This window comes from Sorex araneus, chromosome 5 (genome assembly GCF_027595985.1).
Source record: "Sorex araneus isolate mSorAra2 chromosome 5, mSorAra2.pri, whole genome shotgun sequence".
NCBI classification, from domain to species: Eukaryota; Metazoa; Chordata; class Mammalia; order Eulipotyphla; family Soricidae; genus Sorex; species Sorex araneus.
Window position 1 is genome coordinate 30,360,665 of NC_073306.1, and position 6,000 is coordinate 30,366,664.

Sequence of the window (6,000 nt, forward strand, 5' to 3'; positions counted from 1 at the left end):
TCTCAGGTACATGTTCTCCTGCCTGAGAGACATCCCTGGCCCTGTGTAGGGAAGTGTAAGCCAATAGGAGGGCCAGATAGTACAGTAGGTAGGGTATTTGCCTTGCATGTGACAGACCCAGGTTTAATTCTTATCATCCCTCAAGCCCTACCAGGAGTGCAGAGCCAGAAGTAAGCCATGAGCTGGGCATGTCCCCTGGGGGAAAAATTACATGAGGGGCAGGAGAGATAGATAGTAGAGTGGGCAGGGTGCTTGCCTTGCACACAGTTGACCTGGGTTCAATCCCCGTCATCCCATGTGGTCCCCTAAGACCCACCAGATATGATCCCTGAGAACCACAAGTTATTGCCCCAAAACATTTGAAAAAGTTACATGAGTCAAAAATTAAATATATAGTAGGAAAAAGGAAGAGACTATTTTGAAGAAAATGAGCCAAACAAATCACTTAGCTGTTGAGCCTATAAAAGCAAGTAAAAATATTTGTTTTTCTTTTGGGTCACACCTGGCAATGCACAGGGGTTACTCCTGGCTCTGCACTCAGGAATCACTCCTGGCGGTGCTCAGGGGACCATATGGGATGCTGGGAATCGAACCCGGGTTGGCCACGTGCAAGGCAAACGCCCTACTTTCTGTGCTATAGCTCCAGCCCCGCAAGTGAAAATATTTTGAAATAATATTCTAGGCATCATCTTACACTTGAAGAGTGAAAAGAAAAAAATATGTTCTGGAGAAACTCGCACCTGTGGCTCTAGCATCCATTTCTGGGCCACACAGAGCCCCTCTCCCCCACACCGCATCCCAAGCTGTATGTACCGAAACACCAAGATCCACCCCACCTCCCCTCCTCTGATTAAACAGGACACCAGTGGAGTTTGCACCCAAGAACCAAATTATTCTGGAATTCTTGTTCTTCGCCTCTTCTCAAAGAACCTTAAACAGGAAACTTCTGGGGACCAGGACGATAGTACAGTGGGTAGGACATTTGCCTTGCATGCAGCTGACCCAGGTTTAATCTGTGGCATCCCACATGGTCCCCCAAGCCAGCCAGGAGTGATCTCTGAACATAGAACCAGGGGTAAGCCCTGAGCACTGCTGGGTGTTGTCCCCAACAAAACCAAAACAAACCTCTAAACTTCTTTCCTCTTCCTGTAGTCCCCTGCCGCATTGACTCTACAATACCTTTGGATAAAAGAAATACCTTTGGGAGTCTGGGGACTAGTTCTGGCTGAGAGCACTTACCTTGAAAGTACAAGATGCTGCCGCGTGCGCTGAGCACGGTCCCATGCTATTTGGACCTGGCACCTCTGCCGCAGTCTGGGATCCCCTGCATGAAGTGCTCATGCAGCTTCCACCACACTGCAGTCATGTGTGTGTTTCACTCCTGGGAGCAGCACAGTCCAGTGTGCACAATCCCTGCCACTAACGACTGCCTTCCTCAACCCCTCTGAGTGCCAGCCCAAGCTGTGTGGCTGGCAAGCTACGACCAGGCTGTGTGCTTCACCACAGTGTCTGCTGAGTCCACAGAGGGAAGAGAAGATGGGAAAATAAGGGAAAAAAAGAAAATCAAGTTTGACTTTGTTCTGATTTGGGGGCCACAACCGGTGGTGTTTAGGGCTTACCCCGGGATTGGTGTCCAGGGATCACTCCTGGAGATGCTCAGGGAACCATATGGGGTGCTGGTGTGAACTGCAAGCAAGATAAGCGCCTTACCAAATGTACTGTCTCTCTGGTGCCCAATGAAGTATTTTTGAAGAAGGCACAGTACTGGCTGGACCTCCCAGACCACAGCTGACATTAATTGAACCCTTGTGTCCACACCTCTCCTAGGATCAATTGAGTCTAAGCTCTATCCCTCTTTCCATAGGTCAATGTCCCAAATAGAAGCACCTGTTCCTTTTCTATATTTGTCTTCTGTGTAGTCATTATTTTGAAAATAGTCCTTAAGCCTAACCTAATGACCTTTTTCTGCCTGCCCAAACCTTCCCTTTGCCTTCTGGAATCTCACAGTCATTTCCTTGGCTTCCCACTGCACCCAAACCTGGCTCTCTCTGGGCTACTTCCCTGCAGTTCCCTCCCTGAAGTCTGTGTGATGTCAGGATTGAGAGTGCTTCCTGGTGCTACTCAGAGCCCACCACAGCCCTCCCTTGCCCCCATTGCTTGTCCTCGGCCCCTGTGTGTGCTCCTCCACAGAAGACACTGGCATTTGCCTTACCATCTTCTCTCATTGCACAGTCCTGCCTGCCATCCTCCTAAACCACTGCAGAGTCCTTGTGAGAGATGTGCCTCCACTTGTCTGTCTCCCGACAAAGCTCCGTGAGCACCTAGCCCACAGACACTCCCTAGCCACTCTTTATCTCCTGAAATCCTTCCTCTTTCCCACTTCCACAACCACTAATTCCAATAGCCTGCGTTCTGACCACAATCCCCGTCCTTCTAGCTTGCTTATTAGATGAACCCAATTGCAATTGTTCTTCCTACCACTTGAATAATATTAGATTATTGATTCTTCTGCCCCCTTCCTGTCTTCACTCGCTAGCTTAGCATGTGCAGTCCATCATTTCACTTACTCTGAGCGTTACCATGAATATCTCCTCAAGTGCACACTTTCCTGTTTGAGTCATCACACTCCGAATTTTTCCTATTCCCAATTTGTCCTAGATTCTCTCTCCTCTGCTTTTAAACTTTTAAATATCAGAGCATCCAGGGGATCTATCCTAGGAAATCTTTTTAAAAATTTATTTATTTAATACTCTTTGAGTGGGCTGGAGCGATAGCACAGCGGTTGGGTGTCCACCTTTCATGTGGCCGACCCGAGTTGGATTCCTCCGCCCCTCTCGGAGAGCCTGGCAAGCTACCAAGAGTATCGCGCCCACGTGGCAGAGCCTGGCAAGCTACCCGTGCATATTGGATATGCCAAAAACAGTAACAGTTAGTCTCTCAATGAGAGATGTTACTGGTGCCTGCTCGAATAAATCGATGAGCAATGGGATGACAGTGACAGTGACAATACTCTTTGAGTAATCACTGCTTTTCCTGTGGTTTCATTCACTTTTGCAATATGCTCCTCAAACCTGTACTTTGAGTTCAGAATTCTTGCCTGTGGCCTAGATTGCTGTGTCTAACTATACTCGACATCTTTTTTGACTGTTTTTGTTTTTGTTTGGGGGTCATACCTGGCTCAGAGCTCAGGGATCAGTGGTCAGGGCTTACTCCTGGCTCTGTGCTCAAGGATTACTCCTGGAGGTGCTTGGGGGACCATATGTGGTACTGAAAATTGAAGCCAGGTCAGCTGCATACAGGGCAAATGCTTTGCATACTGGGCTATCTCTCTGACCCCCTAACCTGACATCTTTTTAATGAATATAAGTGAGGTCTTTCCAACACTACAAGCACAGATAAATGCATCACGTTCATGTTAAATCTATTCCTTCCATCCAGAAATATGAGTCATCTTTGGCATCTCCCCCTCTCATATCTTCCCATGTTAAACATTTGTTTTTGTTATTGTTTTGGAGTCACACCTGGGAGTGTTCAGGGGCCACTTCTAGCTCTGTGCTGAGGGACGCTCCCAGCAGTGTTTAGAGGACTGTGCAGTGCCAGGGATCAGCTCAGGGCTCCTGCATGCACAGCATAAGCTCTAGTCTATATTAGAAAAATTATGATGAATTACAGCTGGAGCGATAGCACAGCAGGTAGAGGAGCACTTGCTTTGCATGCGGCTGACCCGGATTCGATTCCTCCGTCCCTCTTGGAGAGCCCGGCAAGCTACCAAGAGTATCTCGCCCTCACGGCAGAGCCTGGCAAGCTACCCGTGATGTATTCGATATGCCAAAAAAAGAGTAACAAGTCTCACAATGGAGATGTTACTGGTGCTCGCTCGAGCAAACCGATGAGCAATGGGATGACAGTGACAGTGATACAGTGATGATGAATTACATCTCCAAACTATTTTTTAAAATTTGTTTAAATTTTTTAAATTTCTGGGCTGGAGAGATAGAACAGCAGGTAAGGCACTTGCCTTGAATGCATGTAACCTGGGTTCAATCCATACAGTTCCCCCCAGCTCACCAGAAGTGACTCCTAAATGCAGAGTCAGGAGTCATCCCTGAGTACCACCAGATGTGGTACCCCTCCACCCATTTTTATTTCTTTATTTCTACTGCCACCTCCTTGGTCCAAGTGGACTATAATTTTCATTCAAATTTTACTCCCAATTTACCTCTACATTGGAAAAAATTAAGAAAGGGATAGAGGAAGTCTCTACCAGATGATATGACACTTGGGCTTTATTTTCCCCTCAAAATACAGCCCGAGGAGGGGCTGGGGGAGTCTGTCAACCAATCTGTAGCTGGAGCTCAGACAGTGCAAGGGAGGACTGAGCTGCTATGAGCAACAGTCCCAGGATTTCACAAGATAATCTGGTAACTCTAAACTAAATCAAGAAAACTTCAAACAAAGAAAAACAGCTAAGAGCTTCCATATATCAATTGTTTTAGAACTCAGATTCTTTTGCATTTTTTGTCCCATTCCTGGGCTGAATAAGGTTGACTGAGTATTATAAAGGAACTCCAACAATAACAATACAATAAATGTATAAATATAGGGTAGCAAAGAGAAAAGAAAAAGCAAAAAATAAAGAATTTATTTTTGTGGCAGGCAAAAAAAATAAAGAATTCACTGTTGGAAAATATAACCAGTTGGGGGTAGGGGTAATTGTTCATGATTGGTTCATGCTATGGTGGGAGTGGGGGTGGAAATAAATAAATAACTCAAAGGCAACATGATAAAGCATTAGGAGGAGGTAAAAAAGAGTATAAAGAAACTTACTAGGCAGTTGATCAAACACTATAGTATAGCTTATAAATAAGATAAAATAAGAAATGAGGTGATTTTTGATTGAGTTTTGAGAATCAGAGGGAGAAGTTAATTCTTAAGAAAATGAGAAAAAAAGAAAATGTGTCTACACAGAGAAAATATAACCAAGGAAAAATTGGTGTTCCTGAAGAAAGTAACAAAGGAAAAGGAAAAGATGTCTCAGTATATATAACAGAAGAAAATTCTCCTGATATGAAGAACTATAGAGAACTCAGCCTTCATACAAAAAAAAAAGACAAACATGCTCCATGAAAAGCCAATAATGAATGACTGAAGTCCAAACATAGCCTGTTTAACCATAATGCTTGAGACCTCTCAAGAGGCACCCCACCCGAGTCTGTAGGTACCTGGGAAACAATTAGTAAACGGGTCCCCTGATGGTATTCCTCGAACTGATCATTAAAAGAGGGAACATTTCATCTAGGAGGTTAAAAGAGGAGAATGCTGAGCGAGGAAACTGAAATGTATGAAGAAGCAGGGTCTCTCCAGCCAAAGGAAATAAATAGCCCTGCAGACTAATGATTGAAATGCTCAGATTCCCCTCTTTGTAATCTCCTCCCGGGGCTGACCGCATTCAGATAAAGCTGATCTCCCTGCTCTCCTCTAGGTCTGAGTTCCATTTCAGTTTTCACTGCAGTTTTCTTCCTGAGATGTGTTAATACCTCTGACTCGTAGTCAAGTAACCTTTCCTAAGGGCTGAGAAGACACTGGGATCCTTTCATCACCTGCTGATTAAGTTAAATTCTCTCAAGGGCAACCTTGTTTTCCTTATTTGTGAGTTGTAAGATCGGACGATGATCTCGGCTGTATCTGGAAAGGCCAAACACACTTGAAAACTAAATGGAGCAGCGAAAGAAATGTATTAGAAAAAAGAGTTGCAGAAGGATTTTAGATGTGAGAAAGAGGGATGAAAGTGATGAGGACAGGTGTATCTCTCCCAGGAAGGTAGAAACTGAGGCAAGGGAACAGTGGGGTCAATGAAATCAAGGAGATAAGTCAGGAAGGTGTTGTAGTCATCCTGAACAAACCAGAGCCACATTCCAGGTCACGCCCACTTTCACCATGCTCACCTCCACTATGCTCACCTCCGCCATGCTCACCTCCACTATGCTCACCTCCACCATG